This window comes from Salmo salar, chromosome ssa10, assembly GCF_905237065.1.
Source record: "Salmo salar chromosome ssa10, Ssal_v3.1, whole genome shotgun sequence".
Classification (NCBI taxonomy): Eukaryota; Metazoa; Chordata; class Actinopteri; order Salmoniformes; family Salmonidae; genus Salmo; species Salmo salar.
The window spans coordinates 116,835,637-116,858,463 of NC_059451.1; positions in this window are offsets into that span (position 1 = coordinate 116,835,637).

Below are 22,827 nucleotides of genomic sequence, written 5' to 3' on the forward strand. Positions count from 1 at the left end.
CCTCTCTGTGGTCTCTCAGAAGTAAATTACAGGCAACTGCACTTAGTTCATTTGAGGTATGCTGCTGTACTGTACAACGTCTCACTATAGGCAGTAAGAATATCGTTTGCTGCTGTTGTTCTACAAATCATTCACACCCATCAATCTTAGTCTCCAAACAGCAAAAAAAAAAATTGGGGTTGAAATATAAAATAATTGCCTGTACTGTATTCCCCCTGGCCTCTCCTAACAGCCTGTTCTCTATCCTAACCCTTTGAACGATGTTGTCACCATTTCTCCACAGGTTTATGCAGATATATTGGCATTGTGGTACTTAATCTATGTTATAAACTGGGTAGTTTGAGCCCTGAATGCTGATTGGCTGACAGCCGTGGTATATCAGACAATATATCACGAGTATGACAAAAGATTTACTGTGGTACTTAATCTATAGTATATGTTCTAAAGTATGGATTAAATCTGAAGTGGATAGCAAAATGTGAATACAAATCCTACTTTGACATGTTTTAACTTTCCCCGGCAGCGTTTTAGGGGAAATAGCAAAGTCATTGAACACCCAGATTTTTTTCTTTTTATTATCGAGAATACGATTGTTTAGTAACTTTTAATTTTCTCAGCAAAGAAAGGAAATACTCATCATTGTTTACTAGTACAGTATATATATATTTTTTAAAACATTTAACTTTATTGAACTAGGCAACTCAGTTAAGAACAAACTCTTATTTACAATGACAGCCTACACCGGCCAAACCCGGACGACATTGGGCGCCGCCCTATGGGACTCCCCAATCACGGCCAGATGTGATACACCCTGGATTCGAACGGGACTGTAGTGACGCCTCTTGCACTGAGATGCAGTGCCTTAGACCGCTGTGCCACTCGGGAGTAGATTATGCAGTGTGCTAAACCTTTCTCATTATGTATTTGATAGACCACTTTTTCAAATGTTTGTCTTTGTTTAAACTAGATGGGGAGTTGTAGAATGAGAAAACCTGGGTATATTTCAGTTTTTTCTCTTCCTTTTCTAAGAAAACCACCTTAAAAAACAATCTGTTAAACAATGCATTTTACTCACTGTAATTGGAAAAACTATTCTGTCCTTACGTTTGCTGTTTAATGACAAGAGTTTATCAGAATTTTAAGGAAGACCATTCGAAGATATTCCAAGATACTGTAGCACTTTGAAAATACTGCAGTCTTTCTCGATCACCAACACACACACACACACACACACACACACACACACACACACACACACACACACACACACACACACACACACACACACACACACACACATGACAGACAATCTTAATTAATTGCTTTTGGTACGATGTATATAACTTCCACAGAATGTCATTGATTTCAGTGTGTTTTACCTAAGACTCCAACAAGGTACAATACACAATGGGTTGGCTTGGCAGACCAGGATTTAAAAAACAGGTCACTCTTCAAGTCTCACTCTGAAACTCTGAAAACCGTACATCCTGAACATTACCTAATGCCTGTTCAGGGTTACCATAACATGGGCTGCATACCAAATGGCACCCTATTCCCTATATAGTGCACTACTTTTGACCAAGACCCTCTGTAAAGTAGTGCACTATGCATGGAATAGGTTGCCATTTGAGACATATCCATGCACTCCTCTGTAACTCATTCTACTGATCTGCGGTAGCTGAGAATGGGTTTTGCGGTTTCTCCATTTCTGTCTTTGCCATTTGATGTATAAATGATCAGTTGTATGTAAGTCAATCCTCGAAGGCCAATCCCTCATGTCTAACTTGTAGATGAATTTATTTTAAATTGTCATAAATGTCAGGCTATTGGAGACAGTGATCCAACGAGGTTTTAGTGGGACAAAAGCATGTTGTTCAGAGTCAGAACCAGTCCAGAACCCAGGAAACCCAGGCAGGTACATTATATCATTATTTTCTATGCTGGAAATATCTGACATGGGACATTTTGCCTGTAAAACATTTGGTTATGAATGAATAGGCTATAGTTAAGATAAAAGTATTCCTGCCTAGAATACTCCTCCTTTCTCCTCTGATTCCTACAAGTAGTCTAAAATGTTTTGTTATTAACTCTATTTAGCTGGTATTAAGTATTATCAATGTTATAAGATTAGAATATTTAAATTTGCACCTGTACGGTCAAAAACACCCATCCACCCATGCATTTTTGCAAGGTCAACCATTTGTTGGAGAAAAAAAAATCACCAACAACATGGCTTGGATTGGAAAATTATGCCAGCCGTTCAATGAGTCCAAGCTTGTCATCAGACAAGATCATTTTAAAAAGTAGCCTGTTTTGACTAATGCTTAATGTAGCCTCCACCCAGTCAGTGGCGGTTCACACTGTACTGTGCAGTGAACTGGGACATGGCACAGAGAGGAAGGAAGCCGTACAGTCAGTCAGTCGGTTAGTCAGACCGTAGCTCATCTCAGCAGGCTATCAGGCTGTTGCCACTGAAGGATGCACAGCACAGGAGCTGAAAGCCTTCCTGAGCTAAACCCTCCCTGCTGCTTTATGGGGAACAGTAAAAGGACTGGTGTTTCTTCTGGTCGTTCTCTTTCCTTTTCTTCTCTCTCAATCCAATCTCTCTCTTTCTCAGTTGAACTGAAATCCATGGGCATTGTTGTTTTTTTATAGCAATTTGCTCACTCACTGCAAGTAACCCTAACCCAATCGCCAATCCACCATCCATCCATTTTTCCAATCACCATCCATCCATTCTTCCAATCACCATCCATCCATTCTTCCAATCACCATCTATCCATTCTTCCATTCCACAATTAATTAATTCTTCCAATCCACCATCCATCCATTCTTTCAGTACACCATCCATCCATTCTTCCATTCCACAATTCATTAATTCTTCCAATCCACCATCCATCCATTCTTCCAACTAGGGATAGTAGCTGACTCTATAGCCCCTCCTATCTGTCATATCTTTAATTTGAGCATAGAGGAAAGTCTATGTCCTCAGGCTTGGAGGGAAGCCAAAGTCATTCCGCTACCCAAGAGTGGTAAAGCGGCCTTTACTGGTTCTAACAGCAGACCTATCATGCCATTTCTCGGTAAACAAATTAACAACAGACTTCCAGCATGCTTACAGAGAAGGGCACTCAACATGTACTGCACTGACACAAATGACTGATGATTGGTTGAAAGAAATTGATAATAAGAAGATTGTGGGAGCTGTACTGTTAGATTTCAGTGCAGCCTTTGATATTATTGACCATAAACCTATGCATTATGGCTTTTCAACCTCTGCCATATCATGGATTCAAAGCTATCTAAGAGAACTCAGGGGGGTTTCTTTAATGGAAGCTTCTCTAATGTCAAACATGTTAAGTGTGGTGTACCGCAGGGCAGCTCTCTAGGTCCTCTACTATTTTCTATTTTTACCAATAACCTGCCACTGGCATTAAACAAAGCATGTGTGTCCATGTATGCAGATGATTCAACCATATTGTCACGGTCTTGGAAATGAGCGGACCAAGGCGCAGCGTGACTATAGTTCCACATATTTATTTAAGTGAAACTAACAAAACAAAATAACAAAACTTATAAAGACCATGAGGACGTAGTGCCCAAACACACTAACAAACAATTAATATCCCACAAAACACAAGTGGGGAAATAGCTACCTAAATATGGTTCCCAATCAGAGGCAACGATAAACAGCTGCCTCTAATTGGGAACCACATTAGCACCAACATAGAAATAGATATACTAGATCACCCCCTAGTCACACCCTGACCTACTACATCATAGAGAACCAAGGGCTCTCTATGGTCAGGGCATGACAGTACCCCCCCAAAGGTGGGACTCCGGCCGCAAAACCTGAAACCAAATGGGGAGGGTGGGGGGTGATTAGTGTTGGTGGCGGCTCCGGCCATGGAGCTGGACTGGACGCAGTGCCTGGACTGGCCACCGGTGCAGAGGAAGGCTCCTGCCCTGGAGCTGGACTGGACGGACCGGACTGGGATGGCGCACTGGAGGCCTGATGCGTGGAGCCGGCACAGGTTGCACCGGACTGGTGACACGCTCTTCAGGGCGAGTGCGGGGAGCAGGCACAGGACGTACCGGACTGGGGACACGCACTTCAGGGCGAATGCGAGGAGTAGACACAGGATGTACCGGACTGGGGAGGCGCACTGGAGGCCAGATGCATGGAGCCGGCCCAGGTTGCACCAGTCTGCTAACCGGATCCTCTGGTCGGATGTTGAGCAGAACACACTTTCTCATCTCCCACTCCCAACTTCTCCATTGCCTCCCTGACGGTCTCTGGCTCTTCAGGTCGAGTACAGGGAGCAGGCACAGGATGTACCGGGCTTGGGAGGCGCACTGGTGGCCTGGTGCGTGGAGCCGGCACAGATAGTACCGGGCTGAGAAGGCGCTCTTCAGCGCGCCTGCGCTGCAGCATACTCCTCGCCAAAACCTCTCTCCGCTATCCCTCGTTGAACTCCTCCAGAGTTTGCCATTCGGGCTCTGTCACTCCCCGCTGCTCCGCCGACCGCTCCATGTGCCCCCCCAAAAACTCTTGGGGTTTCTGTGGCCGCGACCCCCGGCGTCGTCGCTGTCCCCCTATGCTCCTTGGCGACTCCAGCCAAGGAAGGGTCTCGTGTCCTCTCATGTCCTCCCAAGTCCAAAACTCCTTTACCTAATTTTCACGCAGCTTGGTCCTGCGTGGGTGGGATATTCTGTCACGGTCTTGGAAATGAGCGGACCAAGGCGCAGCATTAGTATAGTTCCACATATTTATTTAAGTGAAACTAACAAAACAAAATAACTAAACTTACAAAGACCGTGAGGACGTAGTGCCCAAACACACTAACAAACAATCAATATCCCACAAAACACAGGTGGGGAAATAGCTACCTAAATATGGTTCCCAATCAGAGGCAACGATAAACAGCTGCCTCTAATTGGGAACCACATTAGCACCAACATAGAAATAGATATGATAGATCACCCCCTAGTCACGCCCTGACCTACTACACCATAGAGAACCAAGGGCTCTCTATGGTCAGGGCGTGACACATATACGCATCAGCAACCACAGCTAATGAAGTTAACAAAGAGTTGCAGTCTGTTTTGGAATGGGTGGCAAGTAATAAACTGGTCCTGAACATCTCTAAAACTAAGAGCATTGTATTTGGTACAAATCATAACCCAAGTTCTAGACCTCAGCTGAATCTGGAAATGAATGGTGTGAATGTTGAACAAGTTGAGAAGACTAAATTGAAAGAACGGCGTTGGACTGGGGATGACTGCCGTTTTACGGGCTCCTTATGGGCTATTGTGTGTTTTTTTGCATTATTTGGAACTTATTTTGTGCATAATGTTGATGCTACCGTTTCTTATGACCGAAATAGCTTTTGGATATCAGAACAGCGATTACTCACTTCGAACTGGACAAATATATTTTCTTTAATGAGTCTGACGCAAATTATATAATGTTGCTCCCAGAGAAGGCCCAAATCCCTGTCATTCGCATTAAGAAAATAAGGAAATACAGGGGGCGGAGATCAAGGTGCCTTGTGAGAATTTTCGGCGAGTGGGTAACAGACCTCTACCATCTGTTCTATTGACCAACATGCAATCACTGGAGAATAAACTGGATGAGCTCCGTTCAAGACTATCCTACCAACGGGACATTAAAAACTGTAATATCTTATGTTTCACTGCGTCGTGTCCGAACAACGACACAGATAATATACAGTTGGCTGGGTTTTCCGTGCATCGGCAGAACAGAACAGCTACATCTGGTAAGAGGAGGGGTGGGTTTGTGTGTCTATTTGTCAATAACAGCTGGTACACAATGTCCAATATTAAGGTAGTCTCGAGGTATTGCTCGTCTGAGGTAGAGTACCTCATGATAAGCTGTAGACCACACTATCTACCAAGAGAGTTTTCATCTATATTTTTCATAGCCGTCTATTTACCACCACAAACCGCCGCCGGCACTAAGACCGCACTCAGCCAGCTTTATAAGGCCATAAAGAAACAAGAAAATGTTCATCCAGAAGCGACCCTCCTACTGGCCAGGGACTTTAATGCAGGTAAACTTCAATCCGTTTTACATCATTTCTACCAACATGTCACATGTGCAACCAGAGGGAAAAAAACTCTAGACCACCTTAACTCCAAAACACTGAGACGCGTACAAAGCTCTCCCTTGCCATCCATTTGGATGCTGGAGTGAGTAGTCATGCTGTACTTCGCTCTGCGGGTAATATTACATTTCATTACATTACAACGGAACGATTTGATTTGATTAGCTAGCTAGCTAGCTACATAGTTGTCTTTGTTGTCTTTGTATCAAGGATAAAGGTGTAGTTTTGAGAAGCTAACAAGGTTAGCTAGCCAGCTATACTCATTCGCAGCGACGCCGTTTTCCAAACGGCGTGAACACCACAACCCCACAGCCACTGCTAGCTAGCCAACTTTACCAACTAGCAGTACTGTAGAAACGAAATACATTACAACGGAACGTTTTGATTAGTGTAATGTTAGCTAGCTACATAGTTGTCTTTGTATTAAAGATAAAGGTAAACGCAGCCATTGCTAGCTAGCCAACTCTACGAGCTAGCAGTAGTGTATCATTTCTAGTCAATAAGATTTTTGCAACGTAAGCTTAACTTTCTGAACTTTCGAGATGGGTAGCCCACTTGTGTAGCTAGCAGGACTGACTTTGTGTCAGCTAGCCAACATTTAATTACTTCTGCGTGAAAGGAACTAGAACTAGACACAGACACGAATGATCCATTGGTAGTTTGTTGTAACCAAGTATTGGTAACCGTGTGTTATTGGATGCTAGCATGCTAGTTAGCTACGGCGTCATAGGATACTGTACCAAGTTATCTATCTGAATAAACTAAGTTTGAGCCTATTCCTGGAAACATTGAACCACTGTAGTTTACATAAATTATAATTTCTAAAGTGGAAGTTGGAAAAGTTATATTTGAGTGTTTCAGTGAATGGTTAGTGAGGGAGGCCCTGCTCTCTCGCTTCACCAGTTGTTTAGTTAATTTTCATTCCAATCTCCTTGCATTAGCGTAGCCTCTCCTGTAGCCTGTCAACTATGTGTCTGTCTATCCCTGTTCTCTCCTCTCTGCACAGGCCACACAAACGCTTCACACCACGTGGCCACTGCCACTCTAACGTGGTGGTCCCAACGTGCACGACCCACGTGGAGTTCCAGATCTCCGGCAGCCTCTGGAACTGCCGGTCTGCAGCCAACAAGGCAGAGTTCATCTCAGCCTATGCTACCCTCCAGTCCCTCGACTTCTTGGCGCTGACGGAAACATGGATTACCACAGAAAACACTGCTACTCCTACTGCTCTCTCCTCGTCTGACCACGTGTTCTCGCCTACCCCGAGAGCATCTGGTCAGCGGGGTGGTGGCACTGGAATCCTCATCTCTCCCAAGTGGACATTCTCTCTTTCTCCCCTGACCCATCTGTCTATCTCCTCCTTTGAATTCCATGCTGTCACAGTCACTAGCCCATTCAAGCTTAACATCCTTATCATTTATCACCCTCCATGTTCCCTTGGAGAGTTCATCAATGAGCTTGATGCCTTGATAAGTTCCTTTCCTGAGGATGGCTCACCCCTCACAGTTCTGGGTGACTTTAACCTCCCTACGTCTAACTTTGACTCATTTCTCTCTGCCTCCTTCTTTCCACTCCTCTCCTCTTTTGACCTCACCCTCTCACTATCCCCCCCTACTCACAAGGCAGGCAATACGCTTGACTTCATCTTTACTAGATGCTGTTCTTCTACTAATCTCACTGCAACTCCCCTCCAAGTCTCCGACCACTACCTTGTATCCTTTTCCCTCTTGCTCTCCTCCAACACTACTCACTCTGCCCCTACTCAGATGGTATTGCGCCGTCGCAACCTTCGCTCTCTCTCTCCTGCTACTCTCTCCTCTTCCATCCTATCATCTCTTCCCTCTGCTCAATCCTTCTCCAACCAATCTCCTGATTCTGCTTCCTCAACCCTCCTCTCCTCCCTTTCTGCATCCTTTGACTCTCTATGTCCCCTATCCTCCCGACCGGCTCGGTCCTCCCCTCCTGCTCCGTGGCTTGACGACTCATTGCGAGCTCACAGAACAGGGCTCCGGGCAGCTGACCAGAAATGGAGGAAAACTAGCCTCCCTGCGGACCTGGCATCTTTTCACTCCCTCCTCTCTACATTTTCTTCCTCTGTTTCTGCTGCTAAAGCCACTTTCTACCACTCTAAAGTCCAAGCATCTGCCTCTAACCCTAGGAAGCTCTTTGCCACCTTCTCCTCCCTCCTGAATCCCCCCTCCTCTCCTCCCTCTCTGCGGATGACTTCGTCAACCATTTTGGAAAGAAGGTTGACGACATCCAATCCTCGTTTGTTAACCTGTTTAGGATAGGGGGCAGTATTGACACGGCTGGATAAAAAACGTACCCAATTTAATCTGGTTACCACTCCTACCCAGTAACTAGAATATGCATATACTTATTACACATGGATAGAAAACACCCTAAAGTTTCTAAAACTGTTTGAATGGTGTCTGTGAGTATAACAGAACTCATTTGGCAGGCAAAAACCTGACAAGGTTTCAGGCAGGAAGTGGCCTGTCTGACAAGGTGTCGTTCTTCTTGTCTCTGTTTATTGAAGAGTGAGGATCTTAGCTGTCCCGTGACACTTTCTACGGCTGCCATAGGGTCTCAGAAGGCGGCAAAAAGCTGAATCGTGGCTTTGCAGGCTCTGGCTGAAAAAAAGTAGCGCGTTTGGGTAGTGGCTGGTTACAGTACTGTGAGACTCAGGCGCATGCCCGCGTCGACCGAAAGCTTTGTTTACTTTCCTCAGTTTAGCTAAATGGACATTCCCGGTCGGAATATTATCGCTTTTCTACGAGAAAAATGGCATAAAAATTGATTTTAAACAGCGGTTGACATGCTTCGAAGTACGGTAATGGAATATTTAGATTTTTTTTGTCACGAATTGCGCCATGCGCACGACCCTGATTTACCATTTCAGATAGTGTCTGGGATGCACGAACAAAACGCCGCTATTCGGATATAACGATGGATTATTTTGGACCAAACCAACATTTGTTATTGAAGTAGCAGTCCTGGGAGTGCATTCTGACGAAAACAACAAAAGGTAATCAAACTTTTATAATAGTAAAGCTGATATTGGTGAGTGCTAAACTTGCCGGGTGTCTAAATAGCTAGCCCGTGATGCCTGGGCTATGTACTTAGAATATTGCAAAATGTGCTTTCACCAAAAAGCTATTTTAAAATCGGACATATCGAGTGCATAGAGGAGTTCTGTATCTATAATTCTTAAAATAATTGTTATGCTTTTTGTGAACGTTTATCGTGAGTAATTTAGTAAAATGTTAGCGAATTCCCCGGAAGTTTGCGGGGGGTATGCTAGTTCTGAACGTCACATGCTAATGTAAAAAGCTGGTTTTTGATATAAATATGAACTTGATTGAACAAAACATGCATGTATTGTATAACATAATGTCCTAGGGTTGTCATCTGATGAAGATCATCAAAGGTGAGTGCTGCATTTAGCTGTCTTCTGGGTTTTTGTGACATTATATGCTAGCTTGAAAAATGGGTGTCTGATTATTTCTGGCTTGGTACTCTGCTGACATAATCTACATTTTTGCTTTCGTTGTAAAGCCTTTTTGAAATCGGACAGTGTGGTTAGATTAACGAGAGTCTTGTCTTTAAATAGCTGTAAAATAGTCATATGTTTGAGAAATTGAAGTAATAGGATTTTTAAGGTTTTGAAAATTGCGCCACAGGCTGCAAGTGGCTGTTACATAGGTGGGACGAATTCGTCCCGCCTAGCCCATAGAGGATAAGTCAAACGACACCGCTGGTCCTGCTCACATTGCCCTACCCTATGCTTTGACCTCTTTCTCCCCTCTGTCTCCAGATGAAATTTTGCAACTTGTGACGGCCGGCCGCCCAACAACCTGCCCGCTTGACCCTATCCCCTCCTCTCTTCTCCAGACCATTTCCGGAGACCTTCTCCAATACCTCACCTCGCTCATCAACTCATCCTTGACCACTGGCTACGTCCCTTCCATCTTCAAGAGAGCAAGAGTTGCACCCCTTCTCAAAAAACCTACACTCGATCCCTCCGATGTCAACAACTACAGACCAGTATCCCTTCTTTCTTTTCTCTCCAAAACTCTTGAGCGTGTCGTCCTTGGCCAGCTCTCTTGCTATCTCTCTCAGAATGACCTTCTTGATCCAAATCAAGTCAGGTTTCAAGACTGGTCATTCAACTGAGACTGCTCTTCTCTGTGTCACGGAGGCTCTCCGCACTGGTAAAGCTAACTCTCTCTCCTCTGCTCTCATCCTTCTAGACCTATCTGCTGCCTTTGATACTGTGAACCATCAGATCCTCCTCTCCACCCTCTCCGAGTTGGGTATCTCCGGCGCGGCTCACTCTTGGATTGCGTCCTACCTGACAGGTCGCTCCTACCAGGTGGCGTGGCGAGAATCCGTCTCCGCACCATGTGCTCTCACCACTGGTGTCCCCCGGGGCTCAGTTCTAGGCCCTCTCCTATTCTCGCTATACACCAAGTCACTTGGCTCTGTCATATCCTTACATGGTCTCTCCTATCATTGCTACGCAGACGACACACAATTAATCTTCTCCTTTCCCCCTTCTGATAACCAGGTGGCGAATCGCATCTCTGCATGTCTGGCAGACATATCAGTGTGGATGACGGATCACCACCTCAAGCTGAACCTCGGCAAGACGGAGCTGCTCTTCCTCCCGGGGAAGGACTGCCCGTTCCATGATCTCGCCATCACGGTTGACAACTCCATTGTGTCCTCCTCCCAGAGTGCTAAGAGCCTTGACGTGACCCTGGACAACACCCTGTCGTTCTTCGCTAACATCAAGGCGGTGACCCGATCCTGTAGGTTCATGCTCTACATCAAGGCGGTGACCCGATCCTGTAGGTTCATGCTCTACAACATTCGCAGAGTACGACCCTGCCTTACACAGGAAGCGGCGCAGGTCCTAATCCAGGCACTTGTCATCTCCCGTCTGGATTACTGCAACTCGCTGCTGGCGGGGCTCCCTGCCTGTGCCATTAAACCCCTACAACTCATCCAGAACGCCGCAGCCCGTCTGGTGTTCAACCTTCCCAAGTTCTCTCACGTCACCCCGCTCCTCCGCACACTCCACTGGCTTCCAGTTGAAGCTCGCATCTGCTACAACACCATGGTGCTTGCCTACGGAGCTGTGAGTGGAACGGCACGTACCTTCAGGCTCTGATCAGTCCCTACACCCAAAGAAGGGCACTGCGTTCATCCACCTCTGGCCTGCTCGCCTCCCTACCACTGTGGAAGCACAGTTCCCGCTCAGCCCAGTCAAAACTGTTCGCTGCTCTGGCACCCCAATGGTGGAACAAGCTCCCTCACGACGCCAGGACAGCGGAGTCAATCACCACCTTCCGGAGACACCTGAAACCCCACATCTTTAAGGAATACCTGGGATAGGATAAAGTAATCCTTCTAACCCCCCCCCAAAAGATATAGATGTACTATTGTAAAGTGGTTGTTCCACTGGATATCATAAGGTGAATGCACCAATTTGTAAGTCGTTCTGGATAAGAGCGTCTGCTAAATGACGTAAATGTAAAATGTAAATGTAAAATCTGTTAATAATGCTATCCTCCTGATTCCTGCTTACAAGCAAAATCTAAAGCAGGAAGTACCAGTGACTCGCTCAAAATTGAAGTGGTCAGATGTAGCGGATGCTACGCTACAGGACTTTTACTAGCACAGACTGGAATATGTTCCGGGATTCATCCAATGGCATTGAGCAGTATACCACCTCATTCAACGGCTTCATCAATAGGCACATCAACAACGTTGTCCCAACAGTGAACGTACGTACATATCCCAACCAGAAGCCATGAATTACAGGCAACATCCGCACTGAGCTAAAGAGCTGCCGCTTTCATGGAGCGGGACACTAATCTGGACACTTATAAGAAATCTGGCTATGCCCTCAGTTGAACCATCAAACAGGCAAAGGTTCGATACGGGATTAAGATTGAATCCTACTACACCGGCTCTGGTGCTCGTCGGATGTGGCAGGGCTTGCAAACTATTACGGACTACAAAGGGAAACCCAGCCGCGAGCTGCCCAGTGAAGTGAGCCTACCAAACACGCTAAATGCCGTTTATGCTCGCTTCGAGGCAAGCAACACTGAAGCATGCATGAGAGCACCAGCATGTTCCGGATGACTGTGTGATCACGCTCTCTGAAGCCGATGTGAGCAAGAACTTCAAACAGGTCAACTTTCACAAGGCCGCGAAGCCAGACAGATTACCAGGACGTGTACTCAGAGCATGCACGGACCAACTGTCAAGTGTCTTCACTGACATTTTCAACCTCTCCCTGACCGAGTCTGTAATACCTACATGTTTCAAGCAGACCACCATAGTCCCTGTGCCCAAGAAAGCGAACATAATCTGCCTAAATGACTACCGTCCGGTAGCACTCACGTCTGTAGCCATGAAGTGCTTTGAAAGGCTGGTCATGGTTCACATCAACACCATCATCCCGAAAACCCTAGACCCACTCCAATTTGCATACCGCCCCAGGTGATAAGGGTGGGCAACACAGACAACGATGAGACAGCCTATAGGAAATAGGTCAGAGACCTGGGAGGGGTGTCAGGACAACAATCTCTCCCTCAACGTGAGCAAGACGTGGACTACAGGAAAAGGAGGGCTGGACACGCCCCCATTCACATCGGGCTGTAGTGGAGCAGGTTGAGAATTTCAAGTTCCTTGGTGTCCACATCACCAACAATGTTGTAGAAACATTTCAAGGATGATCAATCGGAACAAGATGCACCTGAGCTCGTAGCAATGGGTCTGAATACTTATGTAAATAAGGTATTTATGTTTTTTATTTTTATAAATTTGCAACAATTTCCTGTTTTCATTTTGCCATTATGGGGTATCGTGTGTAGATTGATGAGGAAAATCGTTTATTTAATAAATTTTAGAATAAGGCTGTAATGTAACAAGATGTGGAAAAAGTCCAGGGGTCTGAATACTTTCCGAATGCGCTGTATGTGTAATGGATAGATGCACACACTACATGTTAATGTTTTTGTAATGTACTGTATGTAAATTGTAGTCTTTTGTCTGTAATGTGTTTTTAATTATGTGTCGGACCCAAGTAAGACTAACTGTCGCCATTGGCATCGGCTAATGGGGATCCTAATAAATCAAATCCAATCCACCATCCATTCATTCTTCCAGTACACCATTCCAGCCAGGCTTTCATGAATTATACTGTAGAATGTTGTACAGTATTACACTGGAATAATGTACTATACTTCACCCTACGTTGTTCTGGGCCATCCATCACCAATTCCACCAATTATTCTATCCGCAGGCTCCACAGGCCGCAAACCTAAACACTCTTACCTCCGAGTCAAGCCACAAAAGGAGTTCACCCCTCCTTGACCAATACACACTGTTCAAGTTTTCAACAAAAAAAAGGCAAACACGCGCCAAGAAACACAGCCAACTTTACCACTGAAATAGATTTCAATACATTTTAATTTCCGCAGCTTCTTTCCCCCATTTACCTGAAAGGTAATGAACAAAAGCCTCAAAAAGAAAATAAGAATTATCTTCGGTTTTCCTTTCTTCAATGAAATACCATCAACCACGCAAGGAAAATAAAGGGGTCTAGTTGATTTTAGTGTGGTTTTATCCATTTTCTTAAGTGAGGTTATTCACCGACACCACCTTCAAGGCTGCTTCAATCAACGGTTTTCAAGCACCATTGATTACAGTTGTCAGAAGTGGAAAAATAAATGATAAGTAAGATTATATTCTTATGAAATTTGCAGTTTGCAGAATTATGTTTTGATTCCCATTTTACCAGTCTGCAAAATGTAAAGCTCAAAGCAGTCAACTGCACCAGGGAGCTGGTGAAATGTGTTTCACACAAAGAGATTGAGGTCACCTATTGTGACCGATTGGTTGTGACCTACTATTTCATACGAAGTATGTGTGTGTGTGTGCATGTATGTGTGTGTGTGAGAGAGGAGAGAGTGTGTGTGTTAGAGAGTGTGTGTGTTGTGTGTGTGTGTGAGAAAGAGAGAGAGAGAGAGAGAGAGAGAGAGAGAGAGGTTGTGTATGTGTATAAATGGTCTGTGTGTGGCCGGTGGCAGCCATCTCTAGGCTGATCTTGGCCCCTGGCTGTTGCTTGGCGTTCAGCTTGTCTGTAAAGAAACAGCTGGAGGCAAAGCCAACACTAGTCCCACTCTGAGAGCACCCTGCCAGCAGTGACAGATTCCAGAACTTTCCATGGTCCTGTGTCGCCATGCCAACAAGGCTTTGGCAAGCCACTGGCCTGTCCTGATCTGCACACCTGGCCCACCTAGAGTCCAGAATCACCTCTCCTGTCACTGCCTGATGAACAGGTCATTTACAACCCAAGTGTTTGTGTGTTTTTAAGAGTTATGGGCCCAGGGAAAGAAAACAGTGTGGTTCAGGACCTCCTGTGTGTTAGGCCCTAATCAAACAGGGTGGGAGAACCTGATAGAATAGCTGTATGAAACTTTAGGGCCAGAGTCAAAAAAGTAAACCTGCAATTCACAAATTCAGAAAATTGAATTCACATAATATGCTAGCTCCTGCACTGCAAAACCAGCACCCTTTAATTAAAATTGAATCTTGTTTTATCTCATCCAGTAATCATTGTCTTGAGTAATCATATTATTTAATATGGGCTTCATGTGCCACTGTAACAAACAAAACTATTCTGCAGTGAAGGTTTCCCACATTGTGTGTTAGGCTGAATGCCAGCCTTTACCGTCCCTGCCAACGTAAACCCCTTGGAGTAGGTTATTGCATGGCCCATGTGCTGTGACATTATGTGTATTTAATGTGTAATGCTTTTTTGTATATTTTTTAAATTTATATTTGTTATTTTTTTTGTAACCTTTATTCAACTAGGCAAGTCAGTTAAGAACAAATTCGTATTTACAATGACGGACTACCAACAAAAAAACACACATAACGACAAGAGACACCACAACACTACATAAAGAGAGACCTAAGACAATAACATGGCATGGCAGCATCACATGACAACACCGCATGGTAGCAACACAACATGACAACAACATGGTAGCAACACAACATGGCAGAAGCACAACATGGTAGCAGCACAAAACGCAATATAAACACTATTGGGCACAGACAACAGCACAACGGGCAAGAAGGTAGAGACAACAATACATCACGCAAAGCAGCCACAACTGTCGGTAAGAGTGTCCATGATTGAGTCTTTGAATGAAGAGATGGAGACATCTAGCCGTTGATAGAATGACAAAATGTTATTATATTGAACCAGTCAGTCACTTTAATGAAAGGACTTTGTCCACTGATCATTAATATGTGCTCAGATTTGATCTATTCTACAACAAATTAAATCAAACTTTATTTGTCACGTGCACCAAAACCAACAAGTTTAGACTTTACCGTGAAATGCTTACTTACAAGCCCTTAGCCAACAGTGCAGTTCAAGAAGAGTTAAGAAAATATTTACCAAGTAGGCTAAAATAAAAAGTAATAATAAAAAGTAACACAATAAGAATAACAATAACAAGGCCATATATAGGGGGCACCGGTACCGAGTCAGTATGCGGGGGTACAGGCTAGTTGAGGCAATTTGTACATGTAGGTAGGGGTGAAGTGACTATGCATAGATAATAAACAGCGAGTAGCAGCAGTGTACAAAAGGGAGGGGGGGTCAATGTAAATTGTCCAGTGGCGATTTGATTTATTGTTCAGCAGTCTTATGGCTTGGGGGTAGAAGCTGTTGAGAGCCTTTTGGTCCTAGACTTGGCGCTCCGGTACTGCCGTGCGGTAGCAGAGAAAACAGTCTAACTTGGGTGACTAGAGTCTCTGAAAATTTTATGGGCTTTCCTCTGACACCGCCTATTATATAGGTCCTGGATGGCAAGAAGCTTGGCCCCAGTCATGTACTGGGCCATTTGCACTACACTCTGTAGCGCCTTTCGGTCAGATGCTGAGCAGTTGCCATACCAGCCGGTGATGCAACCGGTCAGGATGCTCTCGATGGTGCAGCTGTAGAACCTTTTGAGGATCTGGGGACCCATGCCAAATCTTTTCAGTCTCCTGAGGGGGAAAAGGTTTTGTCGTGCCTTCTTCATAACTGTCTTGGTATGTTTGGACCATGATAGTTTGTTGGTGATGTGGACACCAAGGAACTTGAAACTCTCGACCCGCTCCACTACAGCCCCATCGATGTTAATGGTGGCCTGTTCGGCCCGCCTTTTCCTGTAGTCCACGATCAGCTCCTTTGTCTTGCTTACATTGAGGGAGCGGTTGTTGTCCTGGCACCACACTGCCAGTTCTCTGACCTCCTCCCTATAGGCCGTCTCATCATTATCGGTGATCAGGCCTACCACTGTTGTGTCGTCAGCAAATTTAATGATGTTGTTGGAGTCGTGTTTGGCCACGCAGTCGTGGGTGAACAGGGAATACAGGAGGGGACTAAGTACACACCCCTGAGAGGCCCCAGTATTAAGGATCAGCGTGGCAGACATGTTGTTGCCTACTCTTAACACCTGGGGGCGGCCCGTCAGGAAGTCCAGGATCCAGTTGCAGAGGGAGGTGTTTAGTCCCAGAGCCGTTAGCTTAGTGATGAGCTACGTGGGCACTATGGTGTTGAACGCTGAGCTGTAGTCAATGAACAGCATTCTCACATACTGTATGTGTTCCTTTTGTCCAGGTGGGAAAGGGCAGTGTGGAGTTCGATTGAGATTGCATCAACTGTGGATCTGTTGGGGTGGTATGAGAATTGGAGTGGGTCTAGGGTGTCCGGGAGGATGCTGTTGATGTGAGTCATGACCAGCCTTTCAATGCACTTCATGGCTACCGACGTGAGTGCCACGGGGCGGTAATCATTTAGGCAGGTTACCTTCGCTTCCTTGGGCACAGGGACTATGGTGGTCTGCTTGAAACATGTAGGTACTACAGACTCGTCGGGGAGAGGTTGAAAATGTCAGTGAAGACACTTGACAGTTGGTCCGCGCATGCTTTGAGTACACGTCCTGGTAATCTGTCTGGCTTCATGGCCTTGTGAAGGTTGACCTGTTTAAAAGTTTTGTTCACATTGGCTACCGAGAGCGTTATCACACGGTCATCAAGAACAGCTGGTGTTCTCATACATGCTTCAGTGTTGCTTGCCGTGAAGCGAGCATAAAAAGCATTTAGCTTGTCTGGTATGCACTGGGCAGCTTGCGGGATTTCTTAAAAGCGTCCGGATTAGTCTCCCGCTCCTTGAAAGCGGCAGCTCTAGCCTTTAGCTCGATGCGGATGTTGCCTGTAATCCATGACTTCTGGTTGGGATATGTACGTACAGTCACTGTGGTGATGATGTCGTTGATGCACTTATTGATGAAGACGATGACTGAGGTGGTGTACTCCTCAATGCCATTAGATGAATCCCAGAACATATTCCAGTCTGTGCTAACAAAACATTCCTGTAGTGTAGCATCCACGTCATCTGACCACTTCATCTGGTCTGTAAAACTACACTGTGGGTTAAATCTTGTCGAGATGTGTTTTGTGCTATATGTCCTGCCTTAGGAACGTCCTGTCTTAGGAACGTCCTGTCTTAGGAACGTCCTGTCTTAGGAACGTCCTGTCTTAGGAATGTCCTGTCTTAGGAACGTCCTGTCTTAGGAACGTCCTGCCTTAGGAATGTCCTGCCTTAGGAACGTTTTGTCTTCTAACAAAACCGACATTACTGTTCATATTCCTTACTTCCTTTCTTACTGTATGTAACCTTTAACCCCTAGATCGCTTTTAGTGACTAGGGTTGCAAAAATCCGGTAAATGTCCCAACATTTCCATGATTTTCCAGAAGCTGGATGATTTCCGAAATCAGGAGAGAATAAGCAGAAAATTCGGAATCCTCCAACCAGGATTTCTGGAGCACCAGGGCCCAGATTCACAAAACCATCTTAAGAAGCTATTTCTTCTTAACTGCCATTTTTTTCCTTAACTATAGATTTAAGAAGAAAGTTAAGCAAAGTTGCTATACCTCAAAAAGGTTATTGGAAATTTTCTTGCGCTATTGTTTTTCCTCAAGCAAAAAGTTAAGAAGAAATTACAATCATTAACTTGTCCATATGCCTGGTCTGGCCAGTCCCAATGCCCAACCACCTCTCTTCCCTGTCCTGTCATGGCCAAACGACTCTCTTCCTTGGCTGGAGAAAAGTAACCATTCCCAAATTCATAGACAGAGCTATAGATTCAAGGACTGACCGTCCATGATATCACCATTATAGTTGAAACCATGTTTTGAGGCTATACAGTGTTTGTTTACATTTACATTGTTTACAAACATTGAAGTAAATCAAACTTATATTTTGAGTTCTGATGGGGTACAATTTAAGCTAATCTAAGCTCATGGGGTATATTCTTCAAGAATCAATTGGGTATACAGTTTGTCATTAATTTAAAAGTTAAAAAATGCACGTACCAATTGCAGATTGGCACTTTAACACTGCTAGAGGTCAATGTCCTTATTAGACACTGTGTGAGCCTGCCAGGTACTGTAGACTCTGAGGGATGCGTGGGCATGTCCACCTTAGTACAGTAAGTGATCAGGTGTTTGACTGTCTGGTAGGAAGGAAGTTGTCATTAATGCTGAGAGAGAGAAGGCAGAGTCTCAGCAACCTCAGGCATGCCTGACCACACACACTCTTACACACTCTTACACACTCTTACACACACTCACACACACACACACACACACACACACACACACACACACACACACACACACACACACACACACACACACACACACACACATTTGCATGAACACACACACCCACCCACGCACGCATGCACAAACACACACATACATACACACTCTCTCTCTCTCTCTCTCTCTCTCTCTCTCTCTCTCTCTCTCTCTCTCTCTCTCTCTCTCTCACACACCCTCACACTCACACTCGCACTCACACACCCTCACACTCACACAGTCACTCACATTCAGATCCAAACAGAAGTAGTAGGCAAGGCAGTCGCTGTGGTTCATTAGGGTGAGAGAGGGTGTAATCCAAGGTGTGCTCTTACAGGAAAGGGGGTGATAGGGAACAGATATTTATAGCTTGTGAAGGTGTCTGAAAATAAATGAGGACCGGACACCCAACTTCTCTACCCACAGTATATTCCTCTCTTTCTCTCTCTCTCTCCACCCTCCTTTCCTCCCTTCTTCCCTTCTTCCCACCTCTCCTAACATCTCTTCTACCACCTCTTCTACCATTTCTCCTACCACCTCTCCTACCATCTCTCCTACCACCTCTCCTACCACAACCCTACCACCTCTCCTACCACCTCTCCTACCACAACCCTACCAACTCTCCTACCACATCCCTACCACCTCTCCTACCACCTCTCCTACCACAACCCTTCCATCTCTCCTATCTCTCCTACCACCTCTCCTACCACAACCCTACCACCTCTCCTACCACAACCCTACCACCTCTCCTACCTTCCCTCCTACCATAACCCTACCACCTCTCCTACCACAACCCTACCACCTCTCCTACCACAACCCTTCCACCTCTCCTACCACTTCTCCTACCACCTCTCCTACCACAACCCTACTACCTCTCCTACCACAACCCTACCACCTCTCCTACCATCTGTCCTACTACCTCTCCTACCATCTCTCCTACCACCTCTTCTACCACAACCCTACCACCTCTCCTACCACCTCTCCTACCACAACCCTACCACCTCTCCTACCACCTCTCCTACCACCTCTCCTACCACAACCCTACCACCTCTCCTACCATAACCCTACCACCCCTCCTACCACCCCTCCTACCACAACCCTACCACCTCTCCTACCATCTTACATTCAAAGCGGCTGCACCAGTGTACTCTAACTCTCCATCTCTGAGCTCCGTAACTCTCCATCTCTGAGCTCCGTCTGAATGAAACATGCTCTGTGCTGACTTAGGAAACCCCAACTCTCCTCATAAGCAGACTGGCTATTTTAAGGCTATTTTACAAAACGTTACTGGAAATTTACCAAATGTTTTAAATGTTTTACTCCATTAGATTTTTTCTTCTGTATGAAACATGAATCAGTGAAAAACAAATCAGTGAATAGGGCCACCTAACCAGCAATAACTCTTACACAGACAGAAGTCAGATAACGTTATGATAACATGGCATCCTCGACAGCAGCAACTGGAATGACAGATCACACCCACTCAGCCACTTAAATATAGAGGAGGTACCTCCTAGTAACATTCACTTTAATAGCCAGCGACCCTTCTCCCCGTCTGTAATACATCTGGGCCACGAGCTCAGCTGCCCCTGGGACATTGTATTATAAACATACTCTACATGGCTCAATATTTCCAAATCCACCCCCACAAGTCTTGTGGGGAACCATGAACTCTGAATCAGTACAGCTTTATTTACAACCCTTTAAAAACAAACTTTTAAAAACCTAATCCCCTCTTGCTCATGAATTGCTGTAGAGTTAATGAAAGCCTGGCCTTATGTAGAGGCTTGAATGGATGAGACAGAGGCCTGAGAGCGTGGGCGGTACAAAACAGACAGTTAGCTCTAGCCACTCCAGCCTTCCTTCCCCCGGTCCGGCCCGGCTTCTTTATGAGGGGACGCAGATTTGAGAAATATGCTGGTTTGTTTTGAACGAAATTCGGCTTCATGGATTTAGACTGTTGGAAAACCACAGTCGGACAGAAAACAAGTTTGTCTGGCGAGGGCGTGTGTTTGGACAACACTGCGTGTTGATTTATCTGCTGCCCAGAATGTGTAATCAAATGTCTACTGGATTCACTGTTCATTAGTGAATTAACACACTCTTACATTTACATCACTGATGCTGGACATATGCTTTCAATTTAAGCTAGTACTAATATGTTATTTTTGTTTTTGGGGCAGTGAGGTGTGGAATCTTTCTCTGACTGTGTGTGACATCTTGACAAGGATTATATTCTATATCCAGTATCCACTCCACCAAAGGCCAACACAAACCGACTTAACTCCAACCCTTGGCCCTCTGTTAGAATGAGAAAACTGTTGACAGGTTATGAGAAATCGATCTAACTTTTAAAAACAATATTACCAGTCTTGCAATGTAACTGTATTTGAAACATGCTGAAAGACCCAATTAGCTTAATGGCAAAACAACGAGCCCTACAGAACAGAAGAGAAGCACTAGAAGGCATTACAGGGGAAATCTGTGATTGCTACATTCACTTTGAGATTGGTTCAAGTTCTCCAACCCCATCCCTCAGCTGTTTACGAAAACAAGTGACGGGGTGGCCGCTTTGTTGTTGTTTCAACTGCAGATTGCCCCTTTAAAGGGCGCTGCAAAGTATGAGGGAAGATTATCCTTCACATCAATGTTACTGGATTCAGTGGAGCTTAAGGCAAATAGCACAAAGAGGATAAAATGGAAAGTACTTCTTAACAAATATGTGAGATTCTAATCTGGGGGGGATGATTGGTACTCAAACTGAAATTAGCTGGATGATTTCACTGTTTGAATCATGTCATTTTCCCTAATGGACAAGTGTTTTTTAAAAGCATACAGTACAGTATGCTCAAACCAACCATGTTTCCATAGAAAGACCAACTGGAGCCACAGCACTTTGTCCCCATCCAGCACAATCACACAGACATGAAACTGTCATGTCAGATAACGGACCACAGTTTGACTGAAAAACTTTCAAACCACTTACAAACAGAGCACTCACAAAATGTTCATTGATAAAAAGATAACCTTTCAATTTGAACGTGTCTTCTCTCTTTAAGTTGTATTTACCTCCTCTGTCTAACAGTGTTGTTGACTTGATTGAACATGGTATTTATGAAAAACTGAAAAGGAGACTGTGGTTGTGTGGTTTTCTCTCTGTCTTTGTTAAATGTGAAGAAAGTCTTCAGTAACAAAATGATATATGGCCTCATGGCCTTGGGTAAAAGAACATGAAGTCATTGTTCACCACAATGGGTATTTTTCTTAGATTTAATCATCTGACTCATATATTTCTGCTCTGAAGTAGGGGTGTGTCATGCACCACTCTACTATTCTGAATAGAGCTGCAGTGTGCTTGACTTTTGATCAGAGACTGAATTGTAGCCTGCATGATTAACCTGGTGAGGGACATCTCTGGATAATCAAGTTCAAGTTTCAAGTCATGCACTGGCAATTCCTTTCTAATTTCCCCTTGGGAATTAATAAAGTCTAATTGAATTGGAAAAAAAGTTCACTGACATTAGGGAGACACAAAGATGTGCAGGACTTGTATCCCCAAAGATTCGAGTTGTGCTTTTAAAGATGGGGAATAATACGCAGGGAATAATACACAGGGAATAATACACAGGGAATAATACACAGGGAATAATACACAGGGAATAATACACAGGGAATAATGCATAGGGTATAATACACAGGGAATAATATACAGGGAATAATGCACAGGGAATAATACACAGGGAATAATACACAGGGAATAATGCACAGGGAATACTACACAGGGAATAATACACAGGGAATAATATACAGGGAATAATGCACAGGGAATAATACACAGGGAATAATACACAGGGTATAATACACAGGGAATAATACACAGGGAATAATACACAGGAAATAATACATGTGGAATAATACACAGGGAAAAATACACAGGGAATAATACACAGGGAATAATGCACAGGGTATAATATAATA